The following is a 27,853-nucleotide window of genomic DNA, read 5'->3' as shown; positions in this document are numbered from 1 at the left end:
TGTGTAAAGGGCTACTCAGTATTAGCAGAAGTAAAATGTTCTAGCAAACGTGGCTATCAGAAGTAAAGTTGATGGAGTTTCCAAGGAAAACGATTAGGTTAAATTTAATTTCCCCTCAGAATCACAGAATCACAGAGTCATATAATTGTAGGGGTTGGAAGGGACCTCTAGAGATCACTAAGTCCGAGTCTCTCATTGAGTCCAACGTATACATATATATATACATGTGTGTGTGTATAAAGGAGGTTTCTAATCAGAAACTAAATTATATATCATCCAATAAGGTACCAGAAAAAAAAAAAATCTCAGGATTTGTCAGAATAATAAAAAATAATTTACTTACAATCATACTTCATAGACAGTACATTTGCAAGAAAATTTTAGACGAAAATGTTTTGCAGAATTTATTTGGAAAATAGTTTTAAATAATACACATAGCTGAGAAAATCACAATCTGTTTAGAGTTTCTGGTATTGCCAAAATGCAGAGAACAAAAAGCAAATTGTGTGAGGACCAAAGTTTGAAAAAACTCAATCCTATCATTCATATACAAAAATACTCCAAGCACTGTTAGCAATACCATGACAGTTAATCCATTTTTCCTTAAGGCAGTGAAAATTCAAGGTAGTACCAAAGAAAGCAGCAAAGTGAAATCAGTCAAGCCTTTACTTTTTAACATGTAAATTATATATATTTATGTACAAACACAGACAATGAATCAGTGCTCCAGCATAATGTGCTAGGACTATCAGTGACATATTACAGGATGGCTTTTTATCTGCACCTTACCTCCCTGGGAACAGTCTGACATGCCTATTATTTCAAGGAAGCATTCACATTTCACAAAATGCTGCCACCTCCTCCTGCTTTTTTGGAACCAGCTTTAGTTCAATTATTTTTGCACCACAAAGTAGCAGGCAGGAATATTTTCATACACATACAACTAAATGAATCAGGTTATAGTTTGAATGGTTTTCAGATGACAGGTATAACCCTTACAGTATTTTTAAGGACGTTTAAGAAAACCTATTTTAATACATATATTGGTACATAAAACAAAAGCTGAAATTCACAAAAAAAGTAAGTATTCATGTTCATACTGTTGTGTAACAGTTCAGGATGGACTGTGAAATATATAGTCATTATTATTTGTATTAGCAGAACTGTTACTGGACTAACACATAACCCTAGTACACTATGAACAAACCAAGACTCCCTTCAAAAGATACATAGATTTATATATATATCATATATCAATATAATCTATATATGATATATATATATATATCATCTATAAAGTTTCCAGTGAATGTTACTAACCTCACTCAGTTAGAAGTATCTTGAGAACTTTTTTAGACTTCCTCATAGACATAGATATCACTACTCCAATTTTGGAGGCAGTTCTAATTTACGTAGGTGGTAAATAACTGTTTATTTTAAAATTGTAAGAATTATTCATTTGTACTATGATGCTTCAGTCGTCTAGTCAGAAAAAAATATCACCTTTGTAGCTTCTTAGCAAGTTAAGAAAGATAATCCTTGCCTCAGACATTTCCTGATCTGCATGTACAAAAACTATTCATGGTTAGAAAACGTACATAGACAGTGTTGTAACATCATGTTGGTAGTTTCTTTGGGGGGGTTATTTTTTTTTTTTTGGTTTGTTGTTTATATATAATATAGCTATAATGATAAAAAAGATGTTTTAATTATTTGTGTGCGTGTTTGTGGAGATCTTCCATGTTTACATTGTAAAAAGAAGGAAAAGAAATATTTGATGAAAAAGTTGAATTGTTTGGTCTAGAATACAAGGCCTAGATGTTGTCTCTAAAAAAGCAGCTATTGGACATACAACATATAGTCCCCAAATATAGAGGAAATTGCTGTATATGAAAACACAACTACAACTTTTCCCTCCCTACCCCATAACCATAGTGAATAAGACAAATAATTGGCATAAACTCCAGCGAATGATATCAAGATTTCTGACATGAAATTATTTTATTAAATAATATTAAAGAACCAGCATGATTTACTGGGCAGGCTTTTATATATTTGTTTTCAGAGGTCTTTCAGACAGGCTAAGCCTAGCTTAAGCACTTACTGTGTGGTGGTTACTAGGCAGAATAGGTAGACTGGAAATAGAAGAATTTTGAAAGTATGTAATACTAGAAATAAAGAAAGGTAAAATGTGCATGAATTAAAAAAAAAAAAAATAAATGGAACAAATATAAGGACAAAGACAGATGGTGAGTACCATAGCATTATCATAATAATTACATCATTGTATATACCACAGAGGCACTAAACAGACAAAACAGACTTGAAAAAGCAGAGTAATAAAATACAGCTGATTCACAATTGGTATCAGACAGAAAGAAGAAAGGCAAGCATGGTTGAGAAAAACAGAGAGGAGATAACAACAGGCATGTAGAGCTGAATAAAGAAAATAGTCTATAAACTGCATTACCATATTTTGCCTTACAAAAAATTATCTTCTATGTGAAATAAGTTCTCCAGTTTCAGAGGTTCCATATGGAATGTCTCAGAAGAGAGAAACATAGGCCTTTCCAAAGTGCTTTACACTCCATTTATCATAGATACTTATCTCAGGATGAGATGAATTGGCATCTGAAGGTGCCAGCTCCTTTTATTTCACTACTAGAGAGAGCTAGCATAATAACGTTTTAGAACATTATAAACCCTCCAGAGTTCACAAAGTGTTTGGACAGTGTTCTCAGACATACAGTTTGAATTTTGAGTGGCACTGTCTGCAACCAGGAGTTGGAATGGATGATCCTTATGTGTCCCTTCTAACTCAGGGGATTCTGTGATTCTATGAAAAAATATTTATAACAGATATCTACATTTTAGTCACTGAAGAAAAATAAGATGGATTCTACTTTAATTTTTGGATTAAAAATTATCCAAAGGCTTTGGTAAAAGCTAACTTTTCTAATGGACAAATACTTTTAATTGTTTAGTTTAATTATAAGCAATTTCTAAGCCATGAGGTATAGGATGTAATGAAAATAATGTAGTGATATATTCCTAAAGTGCTGATGAGGCTAAGTATATTTTTAGGCACTCGCTTCACTACATAGTAAGAAAGGAAGAAAATAAAGTATAAAAAATAAAAAATATGAGCCGCTTGTTCCCTTCCATTTGTTTTCTCCACAGTAGAACAGAGGCACTATTCAAAGTAGAACATAGGATAATGACACAATAATTCAGAACGGAAGGGACTTTTGGAGTTTTCTAGTGAAAACTGCTGTTCAAAGCAGGTTCAGCTGTGAGATCAGACTGGGTTGCTCAGGACTTTCCCCAGCAGGATTTTAAGTACCTCCAAGGATGAAAAATATATATCAACCTCAGGAGTCTTTCTGAACAACACCTGACATGTTCGGAGAGGAAGGAGAATTTATGTGCATGTATAAATAATTTTGAAATGTGACAGATACTTTAAATACAGTAGGTGATATTGCTTAGGCATTTACTGGTTCTATTGCTTTTGATTTATCATATGGTATATTATACAGTTGAACAAGTGGTTAGAGACCTCAGTCATGATAAGGATATTCTGTTTTAACAAAGGAATTAATAAAGATTGTGGTATGTATAAAACAGCATGACTACTTTAAACTGGGGATGTGATCTGTTATAAAAGAAAATGGGAAAAAGAAAGGAAAATTGAACTCAGTTGTAATAACATAAACAGTATGAAACAATAGATGTATGGCAGTTGAATATCCCGATGTAAGAACAACAAGCATTAAATTGACCACAGATACCCAGAGCACTCTGCAGTTCCTGTTCCTTATTTGAAAAAGTGAACAATACAAAATATTTGTCCCCTAAAAGGTCAGCATCTAGCAACACCTACTAAGACACTTCATTGTGTCCTCGTTAAGGATTCTCTGTTACTTCAATAATCTGCTTCAAGAATCTGTCGGATTCCAAACTCTTATTTTGGCATAGTAGTTTATAGAAGTCACAGATGTTTTTCTGTAGGAATTGTATTAACTAATCTACATTACTAGAAAAATCATAAAGTATGTAATTAATTCCAACATATTTAAATTATCAGGTCATTTAAGTGCTACGCTATCATTTAAGAAGACAGAGACATTATTTCACTATCAGCTATAAGAGTGACTAAATATTGTCCATCTCAATTGCAAAGAATGTATATATATTTATAGCATTTCCAGCAAATTGCCTGCCTGCAAGAGGGTCATATCACTACCAAGTTCAAACTAATGCCAAATTATTTGGCACTCCAGATGTGGAGTCCTCAGTACAAGACAAACACAGACCTGTTGGAGTGTGGTCAGAGGAGTGCCACAAAAATGATACAAGGGGTGGAAAACTTCTCCTGCGAGGACAGGCTGAAGGAGCTGAGGCTGTTCAGCCTGGAGAAGAGAAGGCTGCAAGGTGATCTGAAAGTGACCTTTAAATTCTGAAAGGGAGCTACAGGATAGAAGGGGGCAGACTCTTTAGCAGGGCCTGCGGTGATAGAACAAGGGGAAATATTTTCAAGCTTAAAGAGGGGAGATTTACGTTAGACATAAGGAAAAAGTCTTTTATAGTGAGTAGTGTGGTACTGGAACAGGTTGCCTGGAGATATGGTTGATGCCCCGTTCCTGGAGACTTTAAAGGCCAGGCTGGATCAGGCCCTGGGCAATCTGATCTAGCTGTGGTGTCCCTGTTCATTGCAGAGGAATTGAATGAGATGGCTTTTAAATGTCCCTTCCAACTCTAAGGATTTTTTGATTCCATGATTCTATTATTCTAATAAGGAATCCTGCCAAAATTATAGCTGCTCTAGTAGGTTTTATGTTGCACTGAAGAAGAAACAGTAGAATTCCTGTCATAGAATTCCTTCTGGCTTGAAAATCTGTGAATCTGCAGTAATACTTCATCTTTCCCCATCAGCATTGAGTTTCAGTGTAACATCCCAGTACAAACATCCCAAGGTGACACAGATTGTTACATTTCAAATTCATATGACAAATTTCAGTGAAAACAACATGAGCTCTTGAGATTAAATGTACAACTTCTAACCCGTGAAATATATGCATGTGTGATCTTTTAGACAGGAAAGTTGTTTACCCAGGGGCTGTTATAAGCACATGAGGAACTATCCTGTCAGCACTGTTTTCAGATAAATTCTGTAAGAAATAAACAGTCCCAAGAATACACCTATCACTTGTTGCATTAATATAGGAATGCTGGTTGAGTCTTTATTCTGATAAGAGACAGTGAGAGGGCAAACAAGCCAGAATGCATATTCACCAGTATGGGTGCCATGACAAGGACATATTAATTCACACAGTGGTTTCACCCTCTCTTATGTTTAAGGCATGGATTCTGTGGCTCAGGGAGGTTTAGTTGTATACAAGTGTCAAATATTAAATGTTTAATGCTGATGAAGTATTTATTTATGTAAATGTTGATGGACTCTCTGCAAGACTGAATGGGGCATAGGAGAAAGAGTATTCTTTGTTGTGTTATTGCCAGAGTTTGAAAAGGGGTTTCCCAGCTCTGTCACAGCTGTTGCAGTCAGGAGCTCCTGTTCTTTTTATTTTTGAGGATAGGCTTCTAGAATAGAATCTCTTCTCACGGAGAAAAATCAGCATAAGACGCAATCATGAGAATACAGTCTCCAGTTATACTGTTTTTGTGTGAAAGAAAAATTTCCCTGTGTCACTAAGTAAGGATTTAGGAAATTGACAAATCTGCTGATAAAATTCAGTTAGGTATTTTGAGATATGTGAGATAACAGATACATAGTATAAAAATATTATCTCTGTCACAAGGTTTTTAAAAAATAACATCAGCACAAATGTAGAAAATAAATTATCACACAGAATCACAGGGGTTGAATGTGATTTCTGGAGATCATCCAATCCAACCCCCATGCTACAGCAGGTTTCCTGTAGTAGGTTGCAGAGGAAAGCATCTTGGGGCGTATGTGTGTGGAGAGGCTGAATATCTGCAGAGAAAATTCCACATCTCTGGGCAGCTTGTTTTAATGCTCTGTATCCTGTAAAGTAATAAAGTTTTTCCTCATATTCATTTGGAACTTCTTATGCTCCTTTTTGTGCTCATTGCTCCTTCTTCTGTCTCTGGGCACCACTGAATAGTGTCTGGCCACATTCACTTGGCTCCTGTCCTTTATTTGTAAGTATTGATAAGATACTCTCTCACTCTTTCCTAGACTGAACAGACCCAGGTCTCTCAGTCTTTCTTTATACAGGAGGTGCTCCAGGCCCTGATCATCTTTGTGACAACATGTTGTACTCTCTATAGAAGTTCCCTACTTTTCTTGAACCGATGAATCCAGAACTGAACACAGTACTCCAGATGTGGTCTTACAAGTGTAGAGTAGAGTAAGAGAATTGCCTCCTTCGATGTGCTGTCAACACTTTTCCTAATGCACCCCCAAGGTACTATTGCATTTCTTGGACACAAGGGCACACTGCTGGCTCATGGCCACCAGGACTTGTCTCTATTCTTTTTTTTCGGAATACATCAGCCAAATTCACTCAGCCATTCTCTGACTTGCAGATAATTTCAAACCCACCTTTATACTTCAGAACTTGGCAGCTCAATTTTGTGTTTCAAAAAGTAAAAGTTGGATCTTAACCTGACTGAAGTAAAAAGTGTTTTCTCCCTAGAAGTCACAAGTTCGACTAACAGTTTTTTTATGTGTGGACTAATCTTACACTATAAAGGATCAGTCAGAATTCTTATTCTGGTTTTGTGAGAAAAGATTATTGTGGCTGTTTCAGCTGCTGCTTACCTATGCGCAAAACAGGCACAACTCAAATGAGCTCTACGCGATTTCTACCATTTGATCTAAGACTGCAAAAAGAACAAAAACATACAACTGACTGTAAAACCAAAAAAAGAAGATAATACTATCTAAACCCATTGCTCTTGAAAGTTTGAAAATCCTAATTGCTCTCTTTAGGAGGATGGTAAATTCTAGATTAGACTAATTTCATTTTGTATAGCTTTTTAATATGATTAATAAGTTTTCATTTTTATAAAGCCTAATAAAAGGTTGATCTAATTTTAAAGCTTATAAATTATACAGTTATATATATTTTAATTGCAATATATAAGTCTTGTGGACTGGTGAGCATAGAGATTCCAAGAGTTTTTCAGTTCAGTGCTCCATGTTTGATTAATTTTCAGAGGTTATCTGGTCTAAAGTTGCAAATTGTTTTACTCAGAAATGTTGTGCAGATCACCAGTCTTAATAAAGTGGTAGAAGTGACTTGATTAACTACTAACACCTCTTTGAAAGAGAACAAATATTAAGATACTTTCATGGAAGATATGGAGGATCGCATTTTTTTTCTTACAGTAAAATCTGCAGTTCCTGTTCAGACAAGCAAGTAAACAAAAAGACAAGCAAACTAACAAAAAAACAGAGAGTTCTAAAAATTAAAGTGGCCATTAATTTATTCAAAAATACAAGAAGAGCTTGATTTCCTTGAAATATCTAGTTTCATGATATTTCGGTTGTTTTTGTATTACTCAATACCCTTGGGATCCTTCACCTTAGAAAATAAAATAATGTTGCTAATGACTTCCCTTGAAAGACAGTAGAATCACCTTCTGTATTTGAGGCAATTTGTTTTCATTCCCAGCTCTAAACTAAATCCTACTTGAAATGATATCATTAGCTGTGCAACAGTAAGACCTGAATACTTGGCCTTTTACTCATCAACATCAAGCAAGTGGTATTCCAACACAGATGTGTGATCATGTGATTCAGAAATGTACTTTTCAAAATTATCAGGTGGTATGTAAGCAACTGGAACTGTGATAAAACAATGAAGTTAAAACATGCTTTTTTTGTTAATTTCTTCTCAGGATCCTTGACCAAACATAATTAACTAGAGATTCTTCTTTATCACTAACTCAAAATAAGTTGCCTCACCTTATCAGATGAATCTGTAAGACTACTTTGACTAATATATATATATAATGATAGTTTCCTTTACAAAAATAAAATAAAATAAAAAAAAGCTTAATAAAAATTACATTAAACATACCAAAATCAGTACAGTGGGATAATGTGGCTCTTCATCCCTTTCCATTAAAAGAATAGTTTTAGACAAGAGAAACAAAACAAACAAACAAAAAGTGTTAAGGCAGGTCAAATACTGATACTAGCAGGTAAAACACTTTCCAAATTGTAAAATTTGTGATTTAAACATAAATATCTGTAATTTTCCTAAAATGCAATTGATGGGAATCACACCTAAACCTGACACCTATGTTTTTTTTTCACTTGAATCTTAAGATTAAGCACGTGAAGTAGTAGTTTACTTTATAAAGCCATTGGAGGGACAAAGATTTATTCTGTAATATTAGCAATAACAGCTGGAAAATTATGAAACAACAGGCTTCCAAGTGAGTTGGTCTTGGAAATGTAGATGAGCTTTATGCATTTTTATATCCCCCACCTTTGAAATTCTTCTGAAGAAGTTGTGAATTTTCCCTTATTCTTTTTATCTCTCCCTCATGATTAAAAACATTAAGAAACCTCTTTTTTTTTTTTTTATACACACACACACAAAAAAAAAAAAAGAAAAAAAGGAAAGGAAAGGAAAGGAAAGGAAAGGAAAGGAAAGGAAAGGAAAGGAAAGGAAAGGAAAGGAAAGGAAAGGAAAGGAAAGGAAAGGAAAACAGATAGAGTATCACCTTCTGTTTTTTCAGCACTATTCCTCAGTTTCCTGGCAAAAAATAATAATAACAAAAAAATTGATTACATGGAAATAAATATTATTGTGCCAAAAACCATGCGAAGCTGCCCACAAAATCACCAGCCCTGATTATGTTCAAGTCCTGTACAAGGCCCCCATGAAAATCACGAGCTGATTTTCTGGAAAAAATATATTATTCACATGATTTTTTGGTCATTTACAGAGCAGCATAATACCTAAATTTCTCTATTCTGCAATTGGAGATTCACTGAAACAGTAAATAATGGAAACTGACAGTACTACCTAATACTCATTCCCCAAATTAGAAAATACAGAAAAGATGGAAGAGCATTTAAATTAGCAGTGCTGCACACAATGGAAAGTGTAATATAGAGGCTCTCTAGATACATCTGTGGTACTTAATTAAACTATGTAAGATCACCTCCACTGGTGGCATATTTTTATGAGTGTGGCATGCAGGCTCTTGTTTGTCCATGAAAAAAAATGCAAAGCTAATGATGGTGACCATGTTGAAGAATAGTATTTTTAGTGTTTTGTAGCTGAGAATTTTGTCTGTCAGGTAGTGTTATTGTGATCTTTTTATCAGCTGTAGTTTCCAGGGAAATAGATAAGAGGTATTACTTTTTGAGCGACCTCCACATAAAATGTTTCTTGAATGGCCAGGATCTCCCCATCTCATAGCATCTTTTCTTCCTAATATAGATGCCCACTGTTTCTTCAAAATCCTATGTCTGCTCACTGCAATTACCTTTCCTTCTTTCTCAACCTCTGAAATCCACCACCCCTACTTAAAGTTTTGCAACCCCTTTAAAGGGCAGCTACGTATCAGCTTTAGCACTACCAATTTGTTACAGCTTATCCACAGTTTCCTGCTCCAAGTAGAGAAGGCTGTGTGGTTAATAGTAACGCTCCGTTCAATGACAACCCTACTTAAACAAATATCTTGTTAATTTAGCAGCTCTTCTGTTAGACCAGAGAAGGCATACACCTTTCAGTCAAAACTGAAAGATTGCAGATAGCTACAGAAGAAATATTTCAAAAATTTATTTCAGGTAAAGGTCAGCTGCTCCTCAAATGAGTTTCTAAGTTTTGTAATTTTCAAAGAATCGACATAATTTAAAAATAGATAATATAAATTACCTACTATGTTCTCCATATCTAGGATGTCTGTTTTCATAACTTAGTAGTATGAAGCTTAGGGAATTCAAACACAGACAGTGCAACCTCCATCAACCTTCAGAGTTTTATAAAAGCCTAAGCTAATAACAACAGCATTTTAACTTTTCCCAAATATTTCCACTGTTCCATATACACTTCAAGAACCAAGCTTCAATTTGGTTTTCTCCATTCAACTTTCTCCATTCAACATTCAAGTAATATTGTAGTATTTATATTATAATGTAATATTTATATTACAAAACCACAGCAGCATTGCTCACTGTAAGCTCACTGAAGAGGTTAACAAATGAACTGGCATTGAGGACATTTCCTGTGGAAGTTTCTCTGGACAAGTCTGAAATATACTCATAAAGTCATCATACTGTTTGCTAGATGTTACCTAAGCTTAATTCTTAGAAACCATTTTTTTTTGTTTTTTTAATTACAAAATAAATTACAAACCTAAAAATTCAAATTCAGTCTTAAGAAACAGTACTCCACTTGTTTTTCAGTGTAACTTTGAAAACATTATTGAATACCTTATGTGACATATATATACAACAACATACCAACATTTGACTTTGAGAATACTATAATATTGCATTTAAAATTGTTTCATTTTTGAAAATGAGTGAGATGCCGTTAGGAAGAAAATATAGGAAAATGGAAAATATTTGCTAATATATTTAAGTGTTCATAAATGTCTTCTTCCAGAATTACAATAAGTAGAACAGCCTGGATATCTTCTGGTCCATTACAAACAAGCAAATAAAGCATATCAAGATGAAAACTTAGTACACCTTTTGGCCAGACATAACCACCTCTACCTCTTCCAAAGAAAAAAAAACTTTAAAAACATGCCCAGGGAGGTTGTGGATGCCCTGTCCTTGGACGTGTTTAAGGCCAGGTTGGACGGGGTCCTGGGCAACCTGATCTGAATGTGTATGTTTGGTGGCCCTGCTAGGCAGGGGGGTTGGAACTACATGATCCTTGAGGTCCCTTCCAACCCGGGTGATTCTGTGATTCTGTGATTTCAATTAACATCTTTTTGAGGACTGAAACAAAAAGATGGTACAAAAAATATGCCTTCATCTCCTGAACATAAACATTTACACCACGACTGTCAGCAGGAGCTAAATGGCATAAGTTTTAGCTATAACATATAAAATGCACAGAATTCAGTTATTCAGAATTGCAACTAACGTCCTTTTCTGTCACCCTATACACCCTATGTGTATCTGTAAAATGTTGAAGATATACCTAATTGATTGTGTCTTACTTTCTCCAGATCCTGATAGAAATTATGACTTCAGACACAACGCAGGATTCAGAAATCAAGGCAGAATGCACATTAAATTCAATTACATATATATACATATGTATATGTGTGTGTATATATATATATACATACACGTATATATACTAAAGACTATGTTACTGACAGGATTACTTTGACAGATAATAACAGTCGCAATTTAAACAATCTAATGTGCAATAATCAAGAAGATATGATGTTTCTTGTGTCCTTACAAAAAAAGATAACCTTTTTTCCAGTAGTTCCAGTCCAAATGGAATATCTGGGATGCTTACCATACAGCACCTTGGTGAAAAGTGCCTATGAGGAAAAAAAAAAAAAAAAGAAAAAGAAAAAAGGAAAAAAGAAAAAAAAAAATAGAAGGATGATATTCTACTCATTTCTTTAAGAGACACACATGCTCTGTGTTCATTATCCCCTGGGAAATGTGAAGTTGATTAAATAGGAGAGGTCTGTGGTAGAGCAGAGTACTTTGATCAACAAATGAAAGCAGTTGGTGCGTGCATCCATCCACATCACCGTGCTGTGAAAGAAATTTATAAAGTCATCTCAAGGAGGAGTGTTGTCCCAAGCCAGCAGGTTTGATTCGAAAGTCTTGCTCTATCTCAGTGGCCACACAGGAGAAACAAAATAAGGCAATATGAGGCTTAATATTGGTCTTGACTGGGTTTTTCAAGGATTTGTACTAAAGCCATAGTATCAGTATCAGAATTAACAACATGGATATTAAACAACAAGCTTGCTTACTGAGAATGCAGATTTAAAAATCTGAGAGGTCCTCTGAATATGTTTCAGATATAATGTAATCTAGAGTTTAAAAAACAAAGAAGAAAGTATGAATTTTGATGTTCATGGAGAACATCTGAGAGTATAAGAGCCAGAACTGAGGACTAGACTTCCTATGACCACTATACTTCATGAGAATGTATAAAGCTCAGTACAAATCTGGTTAATTAAGAGTTAGAAAATGGTGCTTAAACTCCACTAAGTACTGAGAATGCTTCATTCTGATTACTGTCTGCTTTTCAGAAATGCACTTCTGCAATTAATTGAAGAAAAAAGTAATACCAGATATAGAAAACATGACAAAGAAGAAAATGGGGGCAAAAAAGATTTCATCTACAAAAAAAAAAAAGACTGTGAGGTATATTGTCAGCTATTTAAAAAATCTCAAAAAAAAAAAAGTCAGACTGGATATTAGGAATAACACTCTAATATTAATGTCAATTGCCTCAGGAATATGCAGCATTTTCATCATTAGATGTTTTTTAAAGGAAGCTGGAAAATACCCATTAAAAACAAACTTCAATACCTTATCTGGCAGTGGATTCTTCTCTTTCCTAGATAATCCCTTGAATCATTTTTAACTCTTTTTTCTACTGGTTCTATGGCATGGGAAAGCTTTCCAGAAGATAATGGCACTTTATTGCTATGCACTTTTTCAGCAGCTAAGTCTCATTAAATTTAATTCTATTTCTGAATTCATAACGTTAATTCTGAAGTTCCCATGAGAATTTTGCTATCTCCTTATCTTTTTTTTTTTCCTGCAAATACTCTTTTATCAAAGGATTTCATCCAATACCATCAATTTTCTCATGAGGTACCTGTAACTAGTAATGCAGTAGAAACAAAATATTCTGAGGCAAGTGAGAATTAGGAAGGGTCACTCTGGAAGTCAGAATTGGGGTTATAGAATCTAGGTACCGATTTCATTATCCATAATATTTGAAAAAAATGCATCTGTCTGCAAATACTGTAAGTGATGCATTTTGCAATTTAGACTCTTGTTTCATTTCCTTATTCTTTGTGTGTGGGTGGTTTTTTTTTTCCCATGCTTCACTGTCTACCTTAGCACAAGAGAAAACTGCTGCAGTCTGAATTCACTTTTGAGTTTATGTATGAAATAAATACATTCTCAAAGCTTGCAGATGAACTCAATGAAAATTATGCATTTGTGATGATACATTATGATGACTCTTGTAGTTCTTTGCTAAAATTTTAACTAACTCATCAAAAGAGGACAATACATTTTTTTAATCCTTTTTCTCAACTAAAATTTAGAATGCTAGTTGTAAAAGAAAAGAGATACAACTTAGAAATTCATGGCCATAAAGTAGGCTTGAAGGATATTTATGAGGAAAATACACTTAAGTGTACATACATATAGATCACCATCATGATTGAAAGACATCAATTTTTATCAGTGCCCCAGGCGAGAGCCTATTGGAGGAAATGTTATCTCCCAGTTTAATAAATTTAGTCTTTACTCCATTCATCATAATGTTATATAACAATGTTATAAGCATATATGAATTGCTGTTAGTATATGTGAGGAGACAAAGGTTTGTAAGACTAAACTCTGTCAAAACCTTCTCCTGTGTTAAAAGTGGATTCACTGATTTGAAGTTGTCTCTTTGCCATCTCCATGGGGGAGTCAACACATTGCTGAAGTGTGAGAATCCTTGTCCATCCAAAGTTGTCATGGCTGAACCTTTTATCATATCCAACAATCCCCAGTTTGTGGTAAATATTTGACTAAGAAAACTGACATTCACCTAATGACACAGTGACCTATTAGTGCCATTAAAAGCTAGAATACGTTTGAACACCTGAGGTTTGCTCTAGGTTGTGTTTAGCTTCATCTGATCCTGCAGCATCCTCTCATTTTCTTTCTTTTCACTGAACTTTCCGAAATATGCTTTTAAGCTCTAAGCTCAAGTGACTTGATGAAAATTATGCATTTACTCCATGATAACATTCCGAGTTTGGAGATGATAGCATACTGGTTCCAAAATTTTCTGCAGTAGATTGGAAAGTTTTAGACCCCAGTGGCTATTCAGAAGATATTATAATCTAGTAACTGAATGAGTATTTAGGATTCATGTGTTTGTGTGTGTGAATGTGTGTTATATCCCAAGTTGTACAACACCCCTTATTACCCAAGGTATCTATAAAGATGCCAGGTTTGCAAATTTGTTTTACATAATCAGTAGACTGTAATGCTTGTTTTCCAGTTCACTGCCTGTTGTGCACATATAGATTTTAGTATTTTGTGATAAATTGATACTTGGCCCAATAGAACATTTCAGTAGTTGAGCCTGCTTCAGAACATTATTCTAAGAGTATCTAAGATTTCAGGAAAACCCTGATTCATTGACTTCCATGAATTCTCAGTTGATTAAGAATGCCTGGTAAATATTCATAAGATTTTTTTTTAATATACTGTATATTATGTGGTCTTTTCAGTTAATCACATTCAAACAAAAATAAGGCAATTGTTTCCAATTTTCTTTTTTTCAGTCATTGTCTGAAAGCTTTCAGTGTGTGACAAAAATGTGCATTAATTAATAAAACCATCTTTATCAGATCACACAGTGATTTCCCTTACACTTTTAAAGTCATACAAATGACTTTTTTTCCAACTGTTTGATTGGGTTGCTTCAAGGGATAACTTGCCTCAGATGACACTTTGGGACACAGAACAACCCTTTCCAGCTTAATGGCTTTTCTAAGGCATAAATTTGTTCCTTGTTGCCCACCTCAGCAAATAATTATTACATGTATGGAACTCATTTGTGGTTTAAAAGAATGTTAAGTCTTTTCTGATTCCTCATCAAGCTTTTCAAGAGTAAACACATTTTTGGTACTCAGTGAGTAAGTAGTCAGAACAGAGCACAAGAGACATTACAGTCTCACTTCATGTCTACTGTGGCAAAATTTTCCAAATAATCTAACTGTAAATATTCAGCAAATGAGACTAGAAAGTGGAGCAAGAAGTTTTCATAATAGAAGAGATCAGCTGATGATGTCCCTCAGAGGCACTACCGAAGTGAGGAGACAAAACATTGGCTTTGAGGAAGAGAGTGGAAATGATCTCACAAAAGATGAGTATCTTCCAGTCACAGAACAGCATTTCAGCTTAAAGGATGTAATAGATCTCTGTATTACTAGGGTGGATAGCGATAGGACAAGGGGGAATGGTCTTAAACTAAGACAGGGGAAGTTTAGGTTAGATCTTAGGAGGAAGTTTTTCACACAGAGGGTGGTGAGGCACTGGAAGAGGTTGCCCAAGGAGGCTGTGGATGCCCCATCCCTGGGGGCATTCAAGGCTGGATGTGGCTCTGGGCAGCCTGGTCTGCTGGTTGGTAACCCTGCACATAGCAGGGCATTGAAACTAGATGATCATTGTGGCCCTTTTCAACCCAGGCCATCCTGTGATTCTGTGATTCTACGATTCTAAACCAGAAAAAATATTTTTGACAAACCATAAAGCGATGCCTGTTTCTCAGGGATGGGCCACAAAATAGGCTGTAAACATTACAAAATAGACATTTAAAAGAAAGATACATTCAAAATGCCCGTATGTTGCTCTGAAAGTAACGCCTCCTATTTATTTTCATGGAAAAAATAACAAATAAAAAGAGCAAAATAACACTATTTGATAGTGCAGACAGGAAAACACTATTTTTAAAAATTGTCATCAAAATTAGCTGTGCATTTCACCGGTTGTGAACAAGAGCCTGCATGCAACATACAAAAATCAGCACCATTGACTCACTGTGTTCATATTTACTTTCTAGGCTCCAAAAATGTTTAGCCAGTGCCAGTGAATGTCAATGGATTTGATTTTTTTCTGCATAGAAGAATTCAATTCCATACCTTTTCTTCCTTTACAATTTTGTGTCAGGCACCATTTTGCCCCTCTGCTGCCATCTGCCACTTTATGACAAAATGTAACAGAATATTGGTGGGAAGGTTCAACCTCTAATTCCATACCACCAATATCCACCTCTGAATCCGTGAGCCAACATAATAAAAAATGAGGCATTACTTTCAGAGCAATCCTAGAATAAAGCTGTAGAATTACAGTAAGCATTAAGTAAAAAAAAAAAACATGAAGTCCATTTAGTCCAACCTTCCACTGAAAGATGGGTCACTCTTCAGGTTGGATTAATTTACTGAGAAACTTTTCCACTCAGATTTTGAAAATTTCTGGGAGTGGAGGCAAAACAGTCACTGCAGGCACACCATTATCATCCTAAGACACCCCATTGTGAAGAACTGATCTCCACATACCTGGAAATGGTTTCTGTAAACCCTTATACAAGATCAAACACTTGAAGAAAAAGCATCTAGGGTATTTGTCTTTTCACAACCCAAAATCAAAGGGCTATTCATTTCATAAGACAGAAAATTTAAGCATATCTTCTTTTTCATGTGCATCCTTATTGGTAATAGAATGTAATACACTGCCATAGAATACCAAACTGTATGTGCATACTGGAAAAGAGAAAGCATGAGACCGCCACTTGACCTTGTACGAATCAGGACAAGAAGTAAGTGTGCATGATTCTGCTTTATCCCCTGCATACTTTGGGACAGAAATTAACACAAGAGAAAGGCTAAAGTTTATGCCAGTGGATCTCCTCAAGTATACCGCTCAGCCACACAAGGAAGATATGTTCATTATATGTATCCTGTTTCAGTACCATTGTACTTCTACTCTTTGATGTGAACACAGTATTTGAGCCCAGTAGTAAATAAAAACATCTTGCAAGAAAGCACTTATATCCAAGTACTGCCTTCCCCACTTCACCAAGTGACGCATGTTCAAATGGGATTCATTTTTCTTAGAATTTTGATTTAGGATAGCCACAGACCTTACTGAAAATAATTTTAAGTGTATATTAGGCTTTAGGAAAAGAAGAATTGCTTGCTTGTATTGATGAAAAGAAGAGCTATAGCTATTATACTTAATGCTAAAAATGCTATGAGAGCAGTTATATAATCCTCACTCTTGAGAGATCAATGAAATCTTATCACAATGAATCCTACCTGGGGACAGTCTCTAATGTATTTTCCCAAGTTTTCAGCTGGCCTATGATAGAGAAAGAATATTGGATTAGGCAAGGTTTACCTATGTTCTTGTGTTCCACTAACTGGTAGGAAGTGTAATTACCAGGGGGCTGCAGTTCTTGAGAGAAGGAACTCACTGTCTACAACAAGAGTACAAAGTTTAATGAAGACAGGTACAAGGTCCTGCCCTGGGGCAACAAAACTGGAGACCAGTACAGGCTCTGATCTTCAGGGCTGGGAGAAGCAGCCTTGATAAAAGTGATCTGGAAGTCTTAGTGGACAACTAACTGAATATGAGGACCATGAAAATGGTCAACACACTGGAGAATCTACACTGTGAGGAAATAGGGAAGGAGTTAGTTCATTTCCCCGCAGGGAGAAAGCTTAGCAGGGCGTCATAGCAGTGTTCCAGTACTTCAGGGGTAGCTACAAGGAGGTTGGAGGCTTTCTCTTTACAATTTGCCATATGGAAAAGCTAATAGGTGGAATTTAGACTAGGAAAGGTTTTGTGCTTATATAAAGAAAGAAGTATTCTAAAGTGAGAACAACCAACCTGTGGAACAACCTTCCCAAATACATAGTAGGATCTCAAAAAATGTGATTGGACTGGGTTCCAGATAATTTCATCTTGACTCTCTTTTCCCACAAAAGGTCGGGCCAGATGATTGTTTAAAGTTCCTCCAAATTTGGGCAGTTCCATGACTCTTTCCATCTCTCTCATAGTATGATGTCATTGTTGACTTGTTGCCTTGCTTACAAATCAAGAATCCATCTATGTATTCTGAACAACATAACACTTATCAGTCACATTTTGGGAAGATACAAAATATATATATATATTTTGTTTGTATTTTCACATCCTGAGAAGTCCATTTGTGTTGCAATTTGAATCCTGAGAGAGAAAATACATCTAATAATAATACATGTTATATGTGTGAAACATTTTATATGTATAATCCTGGGAAGATCTGTAAATTCAACTTTCTCAACAAATAAAGCTTTGATCTCTGTCAATTAGCACTGCTCAAATAATTTGACAAACAGCAAAGTCGTTGTATGTGTTTTAGAGCCAAGTGATAAATTTTTGAAAAGATCTTGCAGGTGTTGAGATAGAAATATAGTAAAAAATTTTATCCCAAATGTTTAAGTACAGAAGTGCCAACCAAGAAATATTGTTTTCATTCTGAATGTGATGCTAACTTCCAGTGTTCCCTCAAGATGCTCACCTAAATGTCTCTGTTCTGTTTTTTGTTTTTTAAATAGAATTTTCTTTTTTTGTGTAAGCACGCTCAATGAATTAGTTAATATTTATAAAATCCTCTGAAAATGTGAAGTGTTGCACAAGGATGATATGTTGTTTGAGTGTTTGAAGTATAAATTACGTATTTCTCTAGTCTGTGTATTTGCTAGAGGAGTAGATTAAATGCATAAATGAACAAATTCAGTGAGTGAAAAAGAGCAAGGTTAGATGTAACTTCAAGGAGGAAACTGGGCTACAGACGGGATTGACTGGTGGAGCATCATAGCTATCAGTATCAAGCATATTTATGTCCTTTACGCATGGTAAACACCATAGATCTATTACAGTGCTTGAGAAAGTGATGCGGCAGTAATATACTAAAATGTGATTGGGTTGAATTAAATTAAAAATGGTTGCACTAAACAATAAGAATGGTTGTGTTGTGAAAGTTAATTTTGAATCTGCTTTAAAAATAGAAAAAGTATTGAGGCATAGCAGCTAATTATAATGAAAATACAGTGAATGAAGTGGCAGAGAGAAGGTAAAGATAATATCACCTCGTGGTCACTTGCTACAAACTGCTAAAAAGAAAAGAATCACTGAACTCTGGGAACAAAACAATGTAACTTAGTCCTTACATAGATATTTGGACAAAAATGAAATAAAAAACTTAAAAAAAGAAAGACCTTGAGACTGAAAAATTGAGATGATAAACAATTCACCAATGGAAACAGTACATAGAATACTAGATGTAATAGAAAATAAAAAGAAAATTTAGACAGTTCCCTCTTGAAAAGAGATTATTTTCATTTTCATTGAAGAGTGTAAAAGAAATTATTATAATTAATCACTGATATATTTTCTGTAATGGATAGGATATAAATTTAAATTATTTTGGTAAAATGAAAAATATCTTGTTTCTAATTATAATAGTTTGGATAAAAATATATATTTTTAAATCTCCTCTTCTAATTAAAAATACACTATTTCTCCAGGAATTTAGAAAGTTAAGATTATCCAATAGAAAAGTCCAATATGGTCTGAAAAGTCAGATAATAAATATTTTCAATTGAAAAGGTCAAGCACAAAAAACTTCCTCAAAGTAACTGAAATGAAGCTTTATGAGGGATTATGTCTTGTTTTTCTCAAAATACTTGAAGTAACTGTATTTTAATGTCATTTTAGAAGAGAAAATAAAAACTTTGTTATTGTGAGTCTCTTGCAGTTGAGAATGATAATATTGTTAGGGAGGTAACTAAGAGATGCTCATTAGCTGAGGATTAATGCATTTAGGCATGATAAGTCTCCTTTATCACATTATTCACTTAATGCAAGAACACATACCATTCATAAAAGTAATTTAATGTCACCTATGAAGGCACTGACTGCATGAACATATTGCCATTTCCTGCTGTTCATTTTGTGTTGCAGTTCCTCTTGTCTATCCTTGCACAACTTGGTACAACTGTGAATTCTAATTGTAGTTAATAGTTGATGTGATGTTTGCAGTGACAAAGTGAACGCATCAACCAGCACGCTCACCTATATCCCAAACCCTAGGCCACTTGTTTAGCCTACTACTCCAGCAGCACAGTCAACTCCAAACAGCTTTTGTCTGGTGAAGAACTTCATCTTGTTATTGATCCCAAACTCACATGGTATCTCCCATACTCCCATAGATCTGTCTTGTCTTCTAGATGTGAAGAACTTCCATTCTGTCTACACTAGTGGCCACCTGGAAAAACTGCCTTGGGAAATTACACACAATTTTTAGTTCTTTGCATATAAGATCTAGCTACAATAAGCAATGATTCATTTTATTACCATTTGACACTTCTCAGATAAGTAAATATGCATGAGAACATACTGGTCTGGAAAGTGTGAAGACATATGCGCTTGGAGGTCTCTTCAAATGATTGTAAGATCAAAAAACATGGAGAGAAGAGATCTGCAAATTCAGAGGTTCTGCAGTTGACAGATATGTTACTCAATTGTTTTTGCATCTTTGATTTGATTATCAGTCTTTTGACATCAGATAATCTTTCAAGAGGGAAAATACATTAAATCATGTTTATATTTACATTATGTGTCTCTGTACATATACATAGTATGTACATTCACTATAAGAGAGAAATAATGAGATTTGCTTCAGGCATGCAAACTAAAAGAAACAAACATAAGCTACTGATCCTCTCCCTCTATCTTTCCCCATGTCAACAGTTGAGTATATGTCTAGAATAAAGTATGCAGGGCATCATAGTATTAGAAAAAGTCTTGACACATCGGAGGAAATTCAAGGAAAAGCAACATAAATTATTAAGGGGCTGAGAGGATTGACTTAGAGTGAAAGATTAAAAGAAATAAATATGTATAACTTGCTAAGCAATGACTGGAAGGGTGGGGAGGGCCACATTAGCAATCTACATAAATTTGAAGACTATAAACATCAGGGATAGAGAGGAATTTAAGGTGGTCTTAGTGTTTAACCAAGTGTACATAAGATGTACTTCAAATTAATGTTGGTGAAATTACACCAAAAATTAATCAAAACTTCCTAAACTGTACTTTCTTTTCAAATGTAGAATAGTTTTCTTAAGAATATTTAATAGCCTTCTTATTTGGCCAAGATGTTGTAAATGTACATTCAAATCTTCACAGCGTAAAAATAGGAAATCAAGTTTTCCAAATTCTGATTGAGTTTCACACAGGTAGACCTTTTCTTGATGTTGGTCTCCATCTTTCTTTTATTTCTCTCATGAATTTCAAGTAGTACTTTGATTCAGAATGAAAATAAATGCTGAACCTTCTGACTGACTACTTGATTGTTATTGTTGATTTTTAATTTTTATTTATTTATTTATTTTTAAAACAAAATAAACTTGTTTTCTGTGTAGGCCTTCACTACTTAATTTACCATAGGAAATGATCTTGGTCTTGACAAAGAAAGGGCTAAAATGATATAATAGGCTTATTTCATCTGTAATACCTATATTTATCTGACAATTTTTTTCCAGGAAAACAAAGGCTTCACACTCAGACAGTGATCAAAAAGCTCACAAAATAAAGCACAGAGACAGAATGCCAAAATAGCCTGACAACACCCGACTTCCAAGCACTTTTTTTTTTCTCTGTATTCTCTACTCGTATTTGGAAAATGCTCTATTTCCTTCAAACTGATGGATTGCTGGTAAACCTCAAAAATTTCAGGCACTCTCATTATTTATTTATTTTTCAGCTGGAATTTAGACCAGTAAGGTTATTCAGAATCTAAACTAAATATAATTTTACCTTTTTATTCATCGATAATAAAAAATAGATGGAGTCATACTGATGTCAGGTCACCAACAGTGAAACACCTTTTTAAGCGACTGAGAAAAAGCTCTGGACTGGAAGTCAGCACTTTATTATATTAAGGTAAGTTGCCTGTTAGCTTTTGAAACCTGCAAGATATAATAATAGTTTATAATGATTATAATAATAGTGCATCATTCCTCATAAAATTTCTTTAGATCAGGGCTTTTAGGAATTGCTGATGGAGGGTTTATTTTCAAGCAGTACTAATGGCCACTATTATTTTTGCTTACTAAAGTGGATTACTGGAAAATAATTGTTATAGCATGCCTAGGAATCAAATGGTACAGTTTTACTGAGTTCTTTCACTTGTTCTTTTTCCAGCAGTTAGTAAATACAAGTCCATGGTAATTCATTCCATTCTCGTTCTCCAAACCTCAAAGGCAAATGGATGGAGATTCAGTGTGAACTGGTAAGCACAGAATATTGTTTTGACAGCAAGAACTTCTTTTGAACCTGCCAAAGCAGTCAATGTCTGTGTAAACTGTAAAGAATGAGATAAACTGTTATTTAACTGGTATTCCAAATGCATGGAAGAGTTCTGAATGTTCCGTGTTACCCTCAAATACTGGCTGGCTTGGCTTAATCCACAAAATCTCAAATCATGTATGAAACTATGCAAGTGTAATAGACAACATATAATTTCCTAGCTGGTTACTTTAGGATGACCAAATAGTAGATAAAGGCCATCTATCAGAGCAGATGTATTGGCTTTGAACATAATTCATGTTATGAGTGGATAATCTGAAATATTTTATACCTAGACTACAACCTGAACGAAATGCAATAGGAAACTGGAGTTGAATTTTGGATCCAAAGATTACAAGTTTGCTGATTGATTTAGATTGGAAGAGACATCTGGTTCCACCTGGTCCAAAAACCCTGCTCAAGCAGAGACACCTAGAACCAATTTCCAATGACTGTGTCTAGATGGCTACTGAAGATCTCCAAGGAGGGAAAATCCACAACCTCTCTGGACCAGTGTTCAGCCACCCTAACCATAAAGAAATGTTTCTAGATGTTCAGAAAGAACCTGTTCATGCCTATGGTGTTCTGGCACTAGCTACAATTGAACTGAGCCTAGCTCCATCCTCTTGCATCCTCTCTTAAGGTATTATAGACATCAATAAGATCCCCCCTAAGCCTTCTACAGGCTGAACAGTCCCAGCTCTCAGCTGTAGAGATGTGCTCCAGTCCCTTCAATCATCTTTGTGACCCTCATTGGACAAGATGAGCAATAGAGAGCTGGGACTAGATGAACACAAAGAGATAGAATTTTATTAGTAAAACTCCTAGAAAAATTAGCTCATAAATTCTTAAGTCAGAAGAATTGATAGGCAGCACAGAATTAGTGTGATTGTATCCATTATATTTGTGCTTGATTTCAAAAATGAACCTGGATAGTGTTGGACTCTTTCTTTTATCTAAAGAGTCTCCAACAGACATTCAAATTATTCTGTAGTCATAATTTCAGAAGTATCTCTGATGCTTTTTATTTAATTTTCAAAGCAAATTTGGATCTAATCCAGACAGATACTGAACAGAGACATTCGATTCCTGAAGGTATTTTCCTTTAAACCACATCAAGATGCATCTCTTAATGATTGCTTTGTGCTCAAAAGGCTCTGATGTGTAGATACCGCATTCTTTTATGTATGAATCAACATTGCTAATTGTTGTAGCTTTCTCATAAGTCTCACGATTGTTGGTAATGACTTTAATGGTATTCTGGAGACACACAGTAATATGATATAGCCTTCTATAATTTTCTTGAGTGAATTTTGTAGTCTCAGTTTTGTAATTTACCTTGAAAATGTCATTAGTAAGTGACTTTCAACAGGTTTGAGTATGTATGCATGTGTGGAACTGCATAAATATATATCTCTGTGTGTTCTTACATTTTAAAATTAACTCATCAGTTTTGTACCACTAAATTTTCAATACTGTGCCTGCAGTGAAGGCTGTACTAAAATAATACACTGTCCTACAATTATGCAGTACTTTTCGTTCCTAAAAATCAGCAGAGGCCTATTTCCCTGTTATACAAAAGCCATTTTACATTTCATGTCAGCATGATGGAACATTTGGAGTGAAAAACTCACTTTATTCTCATTTTCAAATCCCTTTAAACTACCACAGATGTATAATCTAGCCTTTGTGAAACTAGAAATCAGAACCAAGATTTTCATTCCAAGAATGATTTGTAATTGCTGATCACTGTATGGGATGCACGACCCATAGGACAGCAGGAGAAGGGATATTAGAATCATAGAATCATAAAATGATTTGGGTCAGAAAAGATCTTAAAGATCATATATAATTCCAAACACCTTGCCATGAGCAAGGACAACTACCACTAGATCAGGTTGCCTAAAGCCACATTCAACCTGGCCTTACCTCTTGCCCTACCATTACACACTCTGATGAAGAGTCCATCTCCACATTTCCTGTAGGCACTCCTTAAGTACTGCAAGCATCCTCTTCTCCAGGCTGAACAACTCCATCTCTTTCAGGTTGTCTTCACTGAAGATGTGCTTCATTTCACTGATTACTCTCATGTACTTCTCTGGACTCACTCCAACTCAGTTCTTAAGTTGGGGGACCAGACCTGAATGCAGAACTGCAGATAGGGTATTATGAAAGTGGTGCACTTCTATCATCTACTGGTAACATTGTCATACTGCTTTTGGTTCTGCCCAGGGTACAGCAGGCTTTCTGGTCTGCCGGCTTACGTTCTGCTTTTCATCCACCAGTACCCCTAAGCCACTTTTCTACAGGACTATTCTTAGACCATTCTTCACCAGACTGTATTTATGCTTGGGATTACCCTGACCTAGGTGTAAAACCTTGCCCATGGCCTTGTTGAGATTCATGATGTTCACACAAGCTGCCTCCTGAAGTCAAGGCACCTGTCCTGGTTTTGTCTAGAAGAGAATTATTTCTTTTCCTAATTGTTAGTATTGTGTCAGGTTTTACATTTAGGATGAGAATTGTGTTGATAATATACTGATGTCTTAGCTGTTTCTGAGAAGCGCTTACACTGTCAAAGACGATTCAGCTTCTCATACTACCCTGCCAGTGAGGAGGCTGGAAGGACACCAGAAGCTGGCAGGGGGCAGAACACTGAGTGGGAACTGAGTGAATGGGTGTGTGCTGTCTAGATTCTTGCTGGGTTAAAGCACAACATTCCCTCTGGACAGCATCCTTCCCTCCAACATGTTAACTGCAACATGCAACTTGGTATCATCCATAAAGGTGCACTCAATCCCACTTACTGACAAAGAAAAAAGGAGTTAGCCAGAGCTAGTCCCCACACTGGCCTCTGAAGAACACACTTCCAGATGCTCATCTGCACCTGGAACCCCATACAGTGATCAGCAATTACAAGTGATTTTTCATTTTCAAGGTCCCTTACAACCAAAACATTCTATGATTCTGTCATTCCAAGAATTTTCTGTATCTTTCTCAGTTGCACACCCAAGCCAAAAGGAATACTGTGCCAATAAAATCATCAGCACAGAGGTTTATAAGACATACAATTTCCCCCTCCTTCTGAGGAAAAAACCTCCCTAGCCATAATCATTTTTCTTACAAGTTCTCTTCTGTGAGTGATAGACTGTAGTCAACATTAAAAACCTCGGCTGATTAAATCTCAGCAGGAATGACAACTAACTTTTAAATTTCAGAGAGCCTAGAATAAGGACTGAAGTCAAATACTGTTTTGGATTCAGGCTTATAAATGTGAGATCATAATATGGAGCACCAAAACATTAAACACTTTTTATATTTCAGTACTACATCACACTGTAACTAGTTAATAGCCAAATGCTACCTTGTAAATCAACAACACTGCTTCCTGTAGACATCCTTCAAGAGACTCCTGCATTTGTACTAGACTAATCACATCCAACTTCACATCAGCTATTGGCATTGAGATGTCTATAACCTTCTGGATGTCATAAATACATTTTCTGTTATTCTAAAATATCAAATGCATCATTAAAATTCTACTGCGATAGGAAAAGCCTCTAGCAAAACAGCCTACTATCACATTTATGTTTTAGGGTGGTATTGAAGAAAACTTTTTTGATTATAGTAAGATAAATTCTCCAGACAATTTATGTTAATTTTTTAATGGAAGGGAAATTTGGAACGTGGTGATTATTAAAACAGGGAAACTCATCCAGCCTCTTATTAGATTAGATAAGAAAGTCATTTTGCTTAGAGCAACAAATTTGAAATCTCTTAATTTTCTTCCTCATTCATGTGACTCTAGCATTTTAGATAAAACAAGAAGTTAAAGCAGATGATGAGTATCAGATCTCAAGTTAATACAAACTAAATTGAATTCTGAAGTATCTCTTCCCTTTCTAACTTTGCTGCAGGTTCCAAGGTTCACTTTGTGAATAGCTTCACTTATTTAGCAGCACAGCTAAGGTCCCAGAGTCAGTTGGAGATAAACAGCTTTCAGCTTGACAGATTTTTCACCCCAAACAAGCCCAAAATAAACTTCAAATTCACATATTGTTTTTAGTGAAAATTCACTTTATAAATCACCATCACCATTTTTCTTTCCCAGCAGCTATTTCTTATTTTCAATCAGTTGGCTAATTGGTATGCATACTCTAGGAAGCCTCTTGGTAGAAAGGCCTTAATAAAATCTCGCTGGGGACAAATGTAAGACTTAATTGATATCCACGGGTTTTCCATCAGACCCTCTTTGAACACTGCAGAACTATGCTCAGCATAGCTAGATTCTGCACTGCTCGTAGGACTGTGGCCAAAGCCTCTTAGTGGGAGTTTATAAGGCCAGTTTACATTATTCAGTAAATTCACATATAATGACAAATTCAAAGTAGCACATGAAGAACTCTCTTCTGGTCACAGCTTACCAGAAAAGCTTAGGAAGGGATATTATTTTCCAGAGTAAAAAGATCATGAAAAAGGGTTAAGGGACTGTATTTGTTTGCTAGAGAATCACCCATGAACTTGGCAAACCTCTGAATTTGACTTAATTTTATGGGTTTTATTTGTTTTTTTGTATGTTTGTTTTTGGGTTTGTTTTTTTTTTTTTTTTTTTTTGTTTGTTTGTTTTTTATTAGTTTGGTTGTTGGCTTTTTCTTTGCTGTGCTTTTTTGCTTTTCTTTCCATGCACCTGGTACAAAACTATCTTCTCCATCTTTTTTTATTCACAAAATTTTTATTCATATATTTGAAATAATCTGTGGGTTTGGATTGTTTGAATTTGATTATACTCTGAATTTTGGCTGCAAAGGCTGTTTACAAGCAAGAATAGACCAAGCCTGGAACTACAACAGTCTGCAGGGATTAGAAGGTTCAGGTACATTTCTATATACATCCTTCATTCTAGTGGAGATCTCCTTTCCATAAAAATTTCTCCTCATCACAGTCTTCACAGCAGTAGTCATGTTGTTTTAACTGAATAATCAAGTTCTTAGATTAGATCTTTTGATTATATTGTTTATATCTCTATATATTTCCATATTTAAGATAAAAACTTGACAATTTTGCTACCTAAAGCCCATTTAAGGGAAAGCCATCAAGAAATGAGAATAGGTGTTGCAAACGTTATGTGCGATGGGTGACCCCAGCTGGTAGCTAAACCTCCACCCAGTCACTTGCTCATTCTCCACCCATTGTGACAGGGGAGAGAATGGAAAATGCAGAAGTGATAAAGCTTCTGGATCAGAATAAAGACAGTTTAGTAAGTGAACCAAACAACACATAGGCAAAGCAAAATAAGGAGTTTGTTGACAATTTCCTGATGCTTCTTAGAAAGCAGGGCCTCAATGTGTCTAATGTTTACTTGGGAAAACAAGAACCATAACTGCCCACACAACACTCTCCTCCTCTTTACCATTAGATTTTATTACTGAGCATCAGGTCACATGATATAGAATATCCCTTTGGACAGTTAGGGTTGGTTTTGCTGGCTGTGTGTCAACTTCTTGTGCATCCCCAGCCTTCTCATTGGTGAAGGTACAGCAGAATAGATATGCAGTACCAAAGGTTGAAGAAAAATTAACTCCTTCGTAGCCAGACCCAGCACACTAGTTTACAATAGCGTTAGCCAATTCAAACCTGTTAGAACTCAGCTTAGAGTGCAGGAGCTCGATTTCACTTGGTTGTTAAAGAGGTCATCATCAGGTTTGCTAGCCAAAACTGCTT

This window comes from Lagopus muta, chromosome 2 (genome assembly GCF_023343835.1).
Source record: "Lagopus muta isolate bLagMut1 chromosome 2, bLagMut1 primary, whole genome shotgun sequence".
Taxonomy (NCBI): Eukaryota; Metazoa; Chordata; class Aves; order Galliformes; family Phasianidae; genus Lagopus; species Lagopus muta.
The sequence above is the reverse complement of the archived record's forward strand: the minus strand, read 5'-3'. Positions refer to the sequence as shown.